The sequence below is a fragment of the Cornus florida genome, unplaced genomic scaffold (genome assembly GCF_030987335.1).
Source record: "Cornus florida cultivar Cherokee Brave unplaced genomic scaffold, ASM3098733v1 CherokeeBrave_3.0.0_Hap2_Chr01, whole genome shotgun sequence".
Classification (NCBI taxonomy): domain Eukaryota; kingdom Viridiplantae; phylum Streptophyta; class Magnoliopsida; order Cornales; family Cornaceae; genus Cornus; species Cornus florida.
In genome coordinates, this window is record NW_026775571.1 from 107,404,857 (window position 1) to 107,419,002 (window position 14,146).

Sequence of the window (14,146 nt, forward strand, 5' to 3'; positions counted from 1 at the left end):
GTCCCTAAAAACTTAAATGGCCGGTCCCCAATTCCATAAAAATTTGTCCGGCAAAACTTGGCGCTTAATTCCTTATTTGGCGCTTTTGTTTTGCCGCTTAATTCCTTGTTTGGCACATTTGTGAGAGAAAAATTATAATATATAAAATTATTTTATTTAATAAATTACTGAAAACTACTTTGTATAATTTCATTACATTCTTTTATCCATATTCCTATCATCTCCCTATCGTCTCAGTTCCAACCCGCCTCAAGCCCTCACTCCCTCTCTTCCACCTCTTCACCCTCGCAGAATACTGAAGCTCTTCCACCATCGCAGAAGACTGAAGCTCTTCCACCCTCTTCCATCGTCGCAGAATATTGAGACTCTTCCACCCTCTTCCATCAGCACAAGCTGAATGACCCAATCGTTCCAACATCGACTCTTACTCTTCAGGTACAACAATATTTTTATTTTTTCAAAATTTTAGGAATTATGCCTCTTTCTTCGATTTTTAGAGAACCCCCATCTTCGATTTGACATTCATATAACCCAGTTAATGATCCACACCCTAGTTTTGGTCCATTTTTCTTTTGATTGTTTCAGATCTGGACACATATATATGCTATTTGCAATTTGTGTTCATTTTAGGGTTTGGAAAAAGGCGGCTTAATGAAAAAAGGCGCCTTTTTTTTTTTTCATCAAAGCTCTAGCTGTGCGAAAATCCACTTCGCACACATCGATCCATCAACCAAAATCTTCGCGAGTTTCACCTTCACAGGAACATAACCCAGGTACGTGTGTGTATATATATATATATGTATGTGTGTGTGTGTGGGGTTCATCTCTGTTCTTCTCCGATCTCATCTCTGTTCTTCTCCTCTCTTCCTTGTCTGAGCTCTAACACAGGTTCCCCGCTAGCGCAAATTGATCTTTTGATCAAATTCACTATCCGATTCCTAATAAAAAACAAAAAAAATCACTATCTTTCTTCCTCCTAATCTCTCCCCAGTTTTCGCCTCTTTTTATCTCAAAAACCCTAGATTTATCTTTGTTAGATGTGCCCTCGTCTAACAAGTTTGGTGCAAAATCGGCCGGTCTGTTAACCTGAGCCCAAGAGGCACCTATTGGTCTCGTTAGGTCTGAGGCTTTTCATCTGAATCTGCCCGGGTAGTCAGCCAAACCCATCAACACCACCTTGAACCATCAACATCGTCCACTTAGCTTACCTTGCTGATCCGTGTTTAAATGCTATCTCGTGAGGCGAAAGGATGGGATTGGGGCTCAAACTAGATTACCCTTGTTCAGACTCCTTAAGATACGAAGAAGCGAAGTGTTTAAAAGGATCACAGCCATCACAGAACATGTTATTTTCTCCATCAACAATAGATTGAAGCCCTTAAATCTCTGTAAGTTTCAAATCTTAAATTATATTTCTTAATCACTTCACAATTTGTTGATTGTTCTTCTCAATTCTGATACTTGGTAAATAATTGAGTTTTGCAATTTGGGCTTTTGATTTGCTTTTGAAAATTCTCTCATCATTTAGTCCTGTAGAAGAAAATAGATAAATACATGTTATGATTATATGATGTGCTTATAAGCTTATTAAGAATGAAATAAATCACTAAAGAATATATAGATGCTTCAAATGCTATAAAGTCTGCATTCGTTTGGATTTAGATAAACACTCATCATCAATATAATTCATTTGTGTATGCTATGTATGGATGTTTCATTGAAGAATAATTATTTGATTCTTGGTAATATAGAATTGAACATTTAGTACAGAAAATCCAAATCTTTTCTTCCGCCTATTGTCTGCCACATGTATGATGTTATTGCGCTTTTAGTTTCTTTTTTGTTTGCAGATATTTGATTTTGTTTCCTATGTAGGGGGAGCTGGTTGCAGCAGTACAGGCTTTAGATCCTACAAATGGAGATAGACTTGAAAAGGAGAAGCAAGCATTCGTCAAAGTTCTTGGGAAAAGGCCCAAATATATTTGTGGCTTGGGGTGTGGAGTGAAACCCCCACCAGCCCGTCCTAATGCGGAGCTAGAGAATGAAAAAAAGACTTAGGATTGCAGCTGAAAAGAAATATGCTAATGTTATTGAAGTAATCAAGGATATGGAAACCAATATGGAGCAAAGATTAGAAGCTAAGATGAGTATGATTTTAAAGGGGTTGCTCTCTCAAAGCAATGTTCCACCACCAAGCTCTCCATAAGAAACAATTGTGACTGAATATATGGAAACAATATTTGTGGCTTGGGTGATCATTATTTTTGTTGAACATGTGTTGATTATAAGCTTTGGTGATCATTAGAACATATGCTACTGAATTGTATTTTTGTTATAAATATCGGTTTGGTTATGAACCATTTTTGTTGTTATAAATATCGGTTTGGTGATGATCCATTTTTGTTGGTATTGAATCTCAGGGACCAATTTTTGTTGAATTGTGATTGATATGGAATATATGCTACTGCTTTGCATCTATATTATTTAAAATATAATTTTTAGCCCTTTTGCGACACCAAAGAGAGTCAGTAATAAGTTGTTTTGAGTTACAATAGCCACTGTATCTTCGACAGAACTTGGTGTCAGAACTGTGTAGGCTTTTGTGACTCCATCTAAGGAGTTGCAAATAAGAGGCTATTTTCGACGCCCTATTGTGTCATAAATACCAACATATTAGCGACGCCAACTTGGCGTCAGTAATAGGGTTATTTCCGACCCCCTAAAAGGGTCGGAAATTAGTACGGCTTTTGCGACTCCAGCATTCGCGACGCTAAATAGACATGATTAATAGCGTTATTTCCTACCCCCATAAGGAGTCGGAAATTCATATGGCATTTGCAACCCAACCATTGCCGACACAAGATACAACCCCAATTTGGGGTCGTTAATACCCTTTTCCGACACTATTTTTTGGCTTTTACGACGCCTTTTGGGGTCGGAAATAACACCATTTGTTGTAGTGGCATATATACCATCTATCTATCTATCTATCAAAAGTACAAAGGATTAAGGTGTTTCAAATTATTATTTTATACATTATATAATAAGATAATTAAAAATTTGTTTTTTTTTTTTTTTTTTTCAACCTTTTCTTGGCACAAAAAGGAACCTCAGAGTTAAGCAACCCTTTTGTTTGTGGGGCTCTTTATCATTCCCTGATTCCCTCTCTTTTATTTATGTATGCACATAAATATTATCATGCATGAACGTGTAGTCAGTTATATTATACAAATTGAAGACATGTAATGTTAGTGTTGTATTTTCACAACATAATTATTGTAATGCTCAAATTCGTATTTCATGACATAATTTGAATTTTGTAATCTAATAATTTTATGTTCGGTGCATGTTTTTATGACTAAAAAGTATCACGGACTGCAAATCAAATCAGTTGCTTCACGACTTTTCCTCGTATTGGTTTAGCCATGTCTTGGGAAATGAAAACGAGGTGACTCATGCTGTTACTAAGCTGCCATTTGTGTTATGAAGAAGGTGATACCACTTCTTGGATTGACAGTGGAAACTAGACAGACCAGTCAATAAGAGAATTGGAAGCAGACCAACTGAAGTCATCTTTAGCTATATCGAAGGTCCAAAACTCTGAAAAAGTGTTGATATTTTCTATCTCAATCATAATCTTGTAGTGTAGGAGGCAAATGATAATGTATCTTGGTATGATTTTGTGATTTCTCAAAGAGAAAAGGAATCTTAATTAATTCGTTTAGAAGATTTGATTCGTGTAATGTAAAATTTTAATAATTATATTTTGAGTTGTGAATTATGAATAGTTCACAAATTTACAAAATTAAAATTTTTTGAGAGAATTCTAATGTACTATTGATTATTGAATTGATTATTTTTTTATCTTTGCAATACATATATTAATAATAAACAAAACTTTAAAATTGTAAGAAACTTAATAACGAAAGGAAACTAAAACTAAAAATAAATATAAATTTAAAATTTTGAAAAAATATTATAAGAAACTTGATCAATAAGAATTACTAAATATAAAATTCAAGGCCGTCTCTTGATACCTATTGCTTTTGGTACTAAAAATAAATAAATAATTGTGATAAAAATAAATAAATAAATAAACCTTAAACATTGGATGTGTTGAATACATGTAATATACCAGACCATCCATGACAAAGAAAGTTTGTTTATGTTTGCCTAAATTACATTTATTCTCTTTTTGTTTTAAATAATTATATATAATGCATTTATTCTTCTTTTTTATTATTATTTTTTTAATTAGCCTGCAACCAGGTTAGACCATTGGAAATGTACATTCCACGTTACAAAAATAAAATCACAAAAAGCTCTTCTTCTGTAAAAACTAAAAATAGAAGAAAGGAATTTGTAATTTAAATAAGACTGAAGGAATTTAAATGATTTCAATTCAACTTATGCTCTTTGTCATTGAGTTTAAGCGTGTAATACTTTTGTAACTTATGCTCTTTGTCCACCATTCGATCTTGATCAATATTCATGATGCCACTGGTCCACCAAAATGATCAGTTACATCAAGCATGTACAAAAATGATATTTAGGCCGTTTCAAAATTTTTGTAATGGACTTTGTTGCAGGTGCATACTGCATATGCAACTCTGTTACAATAACGTAATTTCGAGGACTAGTTTGGCACGAGATATGTTTTAGGTCAATATTAAAATAATCATTTTATTGTAGAAGTGTTTTGAGTAAAAATCAAAATTATGTTTGCTAAAGAAAATTTGTTTTGAGATATTCAGAAATTTACTTTACTTCATCCGTTGCAGTACTAAAACACATAATATCACCAATTTGGTGCTATGGATTTGGAACAAAAAAATTTGATATGTTATGAATTATTCCAAATTAATATCAGCAATCTCTAACAAAATATGGGCCCAAATTTAAAGACCAATATAAAAAAATAATATCATAAGACATTTCAAACAGACATATTGTTACGTACCCAAACAGCAATGCTTGTATTAAGAAGCTACTAAGTGGTGAATGACATGCCCTGTTGCAACTCAAACAGAAGTACTTGCATAAAGAAGCTACCAAAAAGTGGTTATGTTTTGTGAATAAATAACTCATTATATTCATTTGAAGATTCTGAACACACATTTGAAATTATATATATATATACACACACACACACACACACATATATCCCTTACACTCAAATTGCCTCAAGTCAGAAATTGCATTCGAACTCTGAGGATGCGGCAAGTGGCATGGGCCGGATATGGATCGCGGAAACGAAATCGGGTAGAATGATTGAAGAAGGATCCATGCCAAAGCACCCTGGAGTGGGCCGAACGTGGGGGGTCCACCGAGGAAGGTCAAGCCCATTACAAGACCCAGCCCAGAAGGAAGAGAACTTTGGGCTATAAGCCCAATGTAATTAGTTAACTGCAAAAGAGGGTCATGGCCTATAAATAGACCATGACGGGTGGAAAGTAGAGGGTGAAGCTAAGGAGAAGAGAGAGAGAAAGAGAAAGTAAGAGTGAGAGAGATGAAACGGAATATTGTATCTTTAATTGGCGCCGTCTGTGGGAACCGAGGACGAAGATCAATTCGAGCCCGATCAGTACCATATTAGTTCAATCGAGTTTGTGAATATGCAGTGTGACTTTTGGAAGTTGAATTCAGATCAGTGAGATTGTAGTTTGCTCCGAGAGAATTCTTGATTATTGTGGATTCTGAGGCATTTGCTTTGGAAGGACGCAATTGCGATTTGCTCAGTTGCAGTCAGATCCGACGAGTTTGAAGCTAGAAAAGTTCAGATCTAGCAAACAGCGATCACGATTCGGTAAAGTTAAGCCCAGATCTAGCGGAGTTTGCATCGGTAACGCTTAGATCTGTTTCGAAGTTCGTAATTCATGCCTTTGCTTCGATCCGGAATCATGATAGGGGGTGACAACTCTAATACGGTTGAGAACATCCAGCAAGTGAAACTCGATGAGTTGATGAACATGATCGAAGCTCTCCGGAGAGAAAATGCAGATCTAAGGAATGAAATACAGCGTCAAGAAGCTCCAGTAATTCCACGACCACTTCCGGTAGGCGAAGAAGGTGCACGTACCGATGCAGCACATCACGGTGAAGAGGTTGAAAATAATCTAGTTGATCCTCACGGCGAGGAAATCTGACGAGACTGTCTGCCGCCAAATCTTCGTCGTATGGATGATCGTAAAGGATCGATTCACATGGATCCACGGCGTCAGCAGATCAGGCGAAACGAAGCGATGACTTTTGATCCACATCAAGAAACGCTCAGCCGAGGTGAAGCAACAGAGTTGATTCGTCAGAAAGCTATGCCTCCATGGCGCAAGGACTTTGTTGAGGATAGATCATTCGATCCGACCTACCAGCCTTCCATGACGACGTTCGACTATCACAGCTCAGAGAGGAGATCAGTAGACCAGAGAGCAGCCGCGGGATTCCAGAGGGAGAATGAAGCACTCCGTTCAGCAGCTAGAACGGTGGATTCACCGTTCACCGATGAGATTCTGAATGCTCCGAGTCCGAAGAAATTTTCCATGCCCGTTTTCATTCTATTCGACGGAACGACTGATCCGATCGATCATGTGTATCACATCCAGCTGAAAATGGCTCTAAACACTGAGAATGATTCTTTGATGTGCAAGTGCTTTCCTACGAGTCTAGCCGGACCAGTTCTGAATTGGTTCAAGAACCTACCGTGGATAGTTTCCGAAGCCTGTATGATCAGTTCATAAGCCAATACTATGGAAACAAGCGTCCAGCGAAAGATATTTCGAGCTTATTCACAATGAAGCAACACGCTGAAGAGCGTCTCCAGGCTTTCCTAACCAGGTTTAACCTTACCAAGAGCATGGTTATTGAATGCCACCCTTCAACGGCAGTTCAAGCATTCATTCTGGCTATGAATCGTGGCACCCCATTCCACACAAGTTTGGTGGTCAACACGCCGAGGACTATGGATGAACTCAACGAAAGAGCTGATGGATTTGTACGCTTGGAAGAAGAAGAGGTGGCAAACGCTCGGAAGACATCCGTTATATCCACGGAAGAAAAGACCAAAGCAAAAATCAGGCAAGAACAGGTCCAACCGCAACGCTCCTCGTGGAAATCTGAGAAGAGGCCCAGAGAGGAAGAACTGATTACTCCATTGAAAGTTACCCTAGCAAGACTGTACCAAGAAAATAAAGATAAGTTCCGACCTCCCTTACCAATCAAGCAACCTCTTGAACAGAGGGATCAGTCTAAACACTGTGCGTTTCATTCTGATTTTGGCCACCAGACTAACCAATGCAGGAACCTAAGGAGACAGATAGAGATGCTGATAGCCAGAGGGGAGTTCACAAGTTATATTTAAAGACCAGCGGTGGAGCAGAACCGGCCAATGGAGCATGTAAAGAAGAATCAGAAATCGAATTCTCACACCACGCAACCAGTTCGAGTAATTAATGCAATTCACGGTCGGCCAGAACCTGCTGAGGAATCAGATGAATTGCTTCGAACACACCTTCGTCAGGCACGGATGAAGAGAAGGATAGGCAGTGTAAACACTCTGCACCAGCAGAGCGCATCAACGCAGATAAAGTTTGACGCGACAGACTTGTTGCGTGTTCAGATCCCTCATGAGGACCCGCTGGTCGTAAGTTTGACAGTGGCCAAATGCTTGGTGCGCAGAGTTCTAATTGACCCTGGAAGTAGTGCGAACATCATGCCAAGAGATACATTCGATCGGCTCGAGATCAAACAGGATCAGCTGAAATCCACCGGGAATCCGCTAGTAAGGTTTGATGGAAAGCGAGTGGAGCCCGTCGGCACAGTGGAGGTAGCGGTACATGCTGCCGAGAGGGTTTTGATGGAAACCTTTGTAGTTGTTGAAATTCATCCCTCTTACAATCTTCTGATGGGCAGAGGGTGGATCCACAGGGTTCGAGGTGTTCCTTCCACTTTGCATCAGGTAATGAGATGCCTGGCACCAGATGGAACCAAAGTGATTGACATTCATGGAGACCAAGTTGCAGCTAAAGAATGTTACTCTGTAACGCTGAAACATGCCGGAAAGGGGAAAGCTCACATTCGTTCAGTAAGTCCGAGATAGCAATTACAGGAGCCTACCTCCAGGCAGAACGGAGAGGAGGAACCAGAGGGCTTGACTGAAGAACCCTTGCTTGATGTGCAGATCGATCATTTCCGACCAGAACGGACAACCAGAGTAGGGGAACGACTCATTGAGGAGGAAAAGCAAGAATTAGTTGATTTTTTGTCTCAAAACGCAGATGTGTTCGCATGGAGTCACCTGGACATGCCCGGGATCGATCCTTCGGTATCTTGTCATTCCTTGAACGTTAATCCCAATACAAAACCTGTAAAACAGAAGCAGCGACGGTTTGCCCCCGAGCGCAACCAAATTATTGCCGAGGAAGTTGATAGGCTGCTTGATGCGGGGTTCGTAAGAGAAGTGCACTACCCCGACTGGTTATCGAATGTGGTCGTTGTACAAAAGAAAAATGGGAAATGGCGCGTATGCATTGATTTTACCAATTTAAACAAAGCTTGTCCGAAGGATAGCTTCCCGCTGCCAAAGATTGATCAGATGGTGGATGCAACAACTGGATATGAATGCTTGACCTTTTTAGATGCTTATTCGGGTTATAATCAGATCCCCATGGACCCCTCTGATGAAGAAAAAACTTCTTTCGTTACTGAACGCGGGACGTATTGCTACAAAGTTATGCCGTTCGGACTAAAGAACGCCGGGGCAACTTACCAAAGACTTATTAGCAAGATTTTTAAGGAACAAATAGGGAAGATAGTGGAGGCTTACATTGATGATATGGTGGTCAAAAGTAAGAAGAAAGCCGATCATGTGCAGCATCTTCAAGGCGTGTTTGATGTTTTGTGGCGGTATGGAATGAAGCTCAATCCAACCAAGTGCTCATTCGGTGTAAGTTCAGGCTAATTCCTAGGGCACGTGGTTAATCTCAGAGGCATCAAGGCAAGCCCTGCCCAAGCAGATGCTGTGACTAAGAATGCCGAGCCGACGACAATCAAAGAGGTGCAAACACTTACGGGACAGATTGCCGCACTGAGCCGTTTCATTTCCAAATTGTCAAATCGATGCAAGCCATTTTTTGACACAATCCGAAGCCACGGCAGGCAGGTTTGGGGAGATGAACAACGCCTAGCGTTAACTGCTCTGAAAAAATATATGCAGAACCTTCCGGTACTGTCAGCTCTAGAGTCAGGCGAGAAGCTGTTTCTGTATCTCGGAGTATCCAGCATCGCAACAAGTGGCGTTCTGATCCGCTACGCAGAAGGGAAGCAATATCCAGTGTTCTATGTTAGTAAAACAATGACTGAGGCCGAAAGATGTTATTCAAAAGCAGAGTGGGTGATACTCTCGCTAGTGCATGCGAAAAGAAAGCTCAGGCATTATTTTGAATCCCATCCTATTATCGTTCTAACCACTTTCCCTATCAGAATAATCCTGCACAAACCAGATCTCTCCGGAAGAATGACGAAGTGGGCCATAGAGTTAAGCTCATTTGATATCACATACGAACCTAGAACAGCAGTCAAAGGGCAGGCGGTGGCAGATTTTTTACTAGAATGTGATTCAGAAGACGTGGAGGAGGATCTTTGTAAGTGCTTATAGAAACTCTTCGTTGATGGATCCTCAAATCAGATAGGTGCAGGCATTGGGATCAAACTGCAGATACCAGAAGGTACAGCCTTAAGCTAAGTGCTCCGGCTTGAATTCGCAGCCACGAACAATGAGGCAGAATATGAAGCATTGTTGGCAAGAATAAAACTTGCCAAAAAACTTAAGGTCAGGAATTTGAATGTTTTCAGTGACTCACAGTTAGTCGTTCGGCAGGTGAGGGGTGAGTATGAAACCAAGGACGAAACGATAGAAGCATATCGTTCTGCTGTTATGCGGGAGGCACAGAACTTTGAAAAAATTGAATTCATTCAAATTCCGAGGGAGTGTAACGGAGATGCCGACAGGCTAGCATGTAGCGCCTCGGGTTCTAGAGAAACATTGGCAAGGGTGGTTCCAGTGGGAATATTAAACCAGCCATCCATTTTCGAAGAGCCTTCAGGCTCAGATCCTTGGCAAGTGAATGTTATTCCATATGAGCCAAGTTGGATTGATCCGATCATAACTTACATCCGAGATGGTACTCTGCCTGAACAAAGAAATGAGGCTAGGAAAATCAAAGTGAATGCTGCAAAGTACGCCATAGTGTATAACCAGTTATACAGAAGATCCTTTTCTGGACCGTACTTAAAGTGCGTTACCCCCACAGAGGCTCGGCAAATATTACGAGCGATTCATGAAGGTGTGTGTGGAAACCACTCAGGGGGGAGATCATTAGCACACAAAGCAATGGCTCAAAGGTACTTCTGGCCAAACATGTTGCGAGATTCCGAAGAATTGTCCAGAAGGTGCGATAAGTGCCAAAGGTTCGGACCACTGATTCACCAACTGCCTGAAGACTTGCATGTAATGGCCATACCATGGCCTTTCGCGCAATGGGGGATGGATGTAGTTGGTCCTCTACCAACTGCCAGAGCTCAGAACAAGTATGTGTTGCTGGCTACAGACTACTTTACTAAGTGGGTGGAAGCAGAGCCGTACCCCAGCGTTACTCAAACTCATGTAAGACGATTCATTTGGAGTAATATTATTTGCCGGTTTGGTGTTCCGAGGTCAATCGTCATGGATAATGGTACCAACCTTGACAGTAAGCAGGTAAGAGAGCTATTGGAGGAGTATGGAATTAATCAAAAGCTGGCAGCAGTAAGTCACCCACAGGCCAATGGACAAGCGGAAATTACAAACAGAACAATCTTTACTTGTATCAAGAAGAAACTAGAAGAAAGGAAAGAAATGTGGTTAGATGAACTGCCGAACGTCCTATGGGCCTACAGAACGACCCCAAGAAGACCGACCGGAGAAAGTCCATTCACCATGGCGTATGGAACCGAGGCAATTATACCGGTCAAGCACTTAGTTCCGACTGTTCGAAGCTTGGCCTGGAGCCGTGAGCATAATGACAATATGCTAAGGTTTAACCTCGATTTGCTGGAAGAAAAAAGAGACGCAGCAGCGGTGAGGCTCGCCTCTTACCAGCAGACACTTGCAAATAGCCATAACAGGAAAGTAAAGCACAGAGACTTTAGGCCAGGTGACCTGGTTCTGAAAAAGAAGGTGGAGATAGTCAAAAAGATGATGCCACCATGGGAAGGCCCATACAGAATTGCAGAGGCCATAGGAAAAGGCGCATATACCTTAGAAACCATGGCCGGAAGGCTGGTTAACAAGCCTTGGAATGCTACTTCTCTAAAGAGGTATTATCAATAAAAAGTTGAGATTCAGTACTGAATTCTGTTTATTTTAAATTGAAAACAGTTGAATGTATGAGTTTTTGAGATTTATAAAGATTGCACTCCTCTTTAAAATCCTAAGCAAAGTAAGTGGCAGCTGGCACTATGAGCCGAACGCCAAACACTTACTGAAAAAAATAAAAGGCCAAGTGGCAAGGGGCATTCCAGCCGAGCGCCAAGCACCTAAGCAAAGTAAGTGGCAGCTGGCACTATGAGCCGAATGCCAAACACTTGCTAAGAAAAATAAAAGGCCAAGTGGCAAGAGGCATTCCAGCCGAGCGCCAGGCACCTAAGCAAAGTAAGTGGCAGCTGGCACTATGAGTCGAACGCCAAACACTTGCTAAGAAAAATAAAAGGCCAAGTGGCAAGAGGCATTCCAGCCGAGCGCCAGGCACCTAAGCAAAGTAAGTAGCAGCTGGCACTATGAGCCGAACGCCAAACACTTGCTAAAAGAAAATTAGAGGGCCAAGTGGCAAGTGGCATTCTAGCCAAACGCCAGGCACCTGAGCAAAGTAAGTTGCAGTCGGCTCAATGAGACGAACACTAAACACTTGCAAAAAAATAAAAATAAAAAATGAGAGTTGACACAAAAAATTTGATCAGGAGTCGGCCATCTCATTAAATAAGCTTCAGAAAGTTACAAAAAATGAGGTGTAAAGATGGCACATATGCCAAAGTCATTACATTTAAACAAAAAAAAAAAAAAAAAAAAAAAAAGTCCTAACTAAGAGGCGTTTGCCTCGTCGGCCTCTTGATGATGTTGGGCCACCCCCTCATTGTTGGTGGTGTCGCCATCCTCACGAGGTGGAGAGTCAAGATGAATGACAGAATCGTTCTGTTGAATCCTACCCTCAGCAGGGTTGGAAGAATCATTTTGCTGAGGGTTTTTTTCAGCAAGAACGGCAGATGGAGTCAAAGTGGACACAGGGAGAATGTCCAAAGTCAGAGCGGTTGGAGGAGTAGGAGTGATCCGAGAAGACGCAATCTCCTGACATTCATCAAATATCCCCTCGGCAGCGGTTGAGTCCGGATCAATATAAACACCAAGAGGGTCAATATCCAGATCCTTATCAACATCATCAGGGGTAGAGCCAGTCTGACCCTCATCCGGGATGCGATCGGTGTAACCTCTCGGAACCCCTGGGCATATCTGAGGGCCCCAACTCTAGAGAATCGAGCATGCAGAGCTAGCATACCACCATTTACGCTGCTGATGGTATCAAGTAAAGCGTTGCGCTCGTCCAGGGCCCTCTTCTCAAAGGCCATCCGAGCGGACTGCTCGTCATTCAGAAGGCGAAGCAGTTCTTCCTTCTCGGCCCGAAGGGATTCCCGTTCGGTCTGCCAGACACTCTTTTCAAGTTGGAAAGCATTCCTCTCATCCTGAAGAGAGTCGGTTTCCCTCCTCAGTGAATCCCTCTCTTTTTCAGTTTTACCAAGTTGAACCATCAACCCGGTCTTCTGAGCAGCTAAGTTATCGTTCTCCTTGTTCGCTACGTTAAGGCTGTCAGAAAGCGCGCAGACCTTGGCATTCACCTGCTCAACTTGTTTTTGCATAACCATCATCCCGTACAAGGTCTGTAGAGATATACAGGACAACTGGTTAAGCCGAGCAGATGGTTAAAAGAAAATAAGTGGCGAGAGTATGTAAAGATTTATTGACTAAGGGGTAGAAGTTACCTCCATGGCGGACAAGGGGAATCGGCTGAACACCTCCCTCTAAGATCGACCTTTGGCTACCTCGATGTCCTTGGGAGTCCACATACTCCTGTAGTAGGCCATCACGGTCTGACCATCTTTGAACATGGTCTCGGTCGGCTTCACAGACGATCCGTCTGTTCGGATGAAGCGAGGGCTCCATGGCGCTGTTCCTGAAGCGGAGGCTTGCCCAGAAGGGGTGGGGGGCCTAGCTTGAGGAGGTCTCACCAGGGAAATCACATTCGGCCCAGAGGGCCTAACCCTCTGAGACAAGGGAATGTCATCCATGCTCAGAGCACTGTCAGGTTGATGCCTTTTTCCTCTGGCCTTTTCACGTGCGGAAGCAGTAGTAGAGCCAGGAGGATTGTTGGCAGAGGGGGCAACGTTCGGGCTGGTAGTCGCCGTATTAGCGACCGAGTCAGCAGCCGTCGCGGATGGATCGGTGGAAGGAGTGGTGTCAGAAAGAGTAGCGGAGGAAGATGCTGAAGCCGGTGAGGAGATTGACGCAGGAGTGATAGCAGGCCTGGGGGCAAATTTCTTCCTGCCGAAGGAAGGGATCTGGAGTTGGCTCATTGTCTTGCCGAGGACCGAGATGTCGAGGAGATTATCTGAGGTGAGAAGGTTCAAGCAAGAGGGAACGTTGGTCAGAACGTACCGCTTCAAGTAGTTATCCATATCCCTGCACACACTGTAGCTCAAGTCATCACAAGGAATTCCTAAGGAATGGCACAAGAAAGAACAAAAACGAGGAATGCAGATCTCGCAAGGACAGTCACTCTTATGGTTTTTATATTTCTTGTAAAAAGAGACAGAGCACTCTCCGAAAGCGCTCAGGATAAGGAAACCCTCCGCAGCTGGAGAGAACCAGGCTCCCCTAACCCCAATGATGTTTTTCCTCCAGCCCTTCTCAGATTTGATCTTATCCATGCAGATAAACCTCTTCTCAATGGGGAAAAAGTGGTAAAATGGTTCGTCAGTTCTGATCTTGCTGACCTTGTAACAGAGGAGGAGATCTACGAGGTCCAGATCCAGACCTCTGTCACGAATCAGGAGTAGCATAACGGAT

At 42.0% G+C, this 14,146-nt stretch overlaps 1 long non-coding RNA gene across 2 annotated transcripts; it reads left to right on the forward strand.

Annotated features, from left to right (window-relative positions):
- Positions 1-202: 202 nt before the first annotated feature.
- On the forward strand, positions 203-2,414 carry LOC132312509 (uncharacterized). 2 transcript variants are annotated; one of them, XR_009483290.1, is made up of 4 exons: positions 203-435; positions 586-773; positions 889-1,388; positions 1,876-2,414. It is a non-coding gene; the product is annotated as an uncharacterized LOC132312509 (long non-coding RNA). The 2 variants fall into 2 exon arrangements; XR_009483289.1 differs by having other exon boundaries at positions 204-773.
- The last annotated feature ends 11,732 nt before the right edge of the window (positions 2,415-14,146 follow it).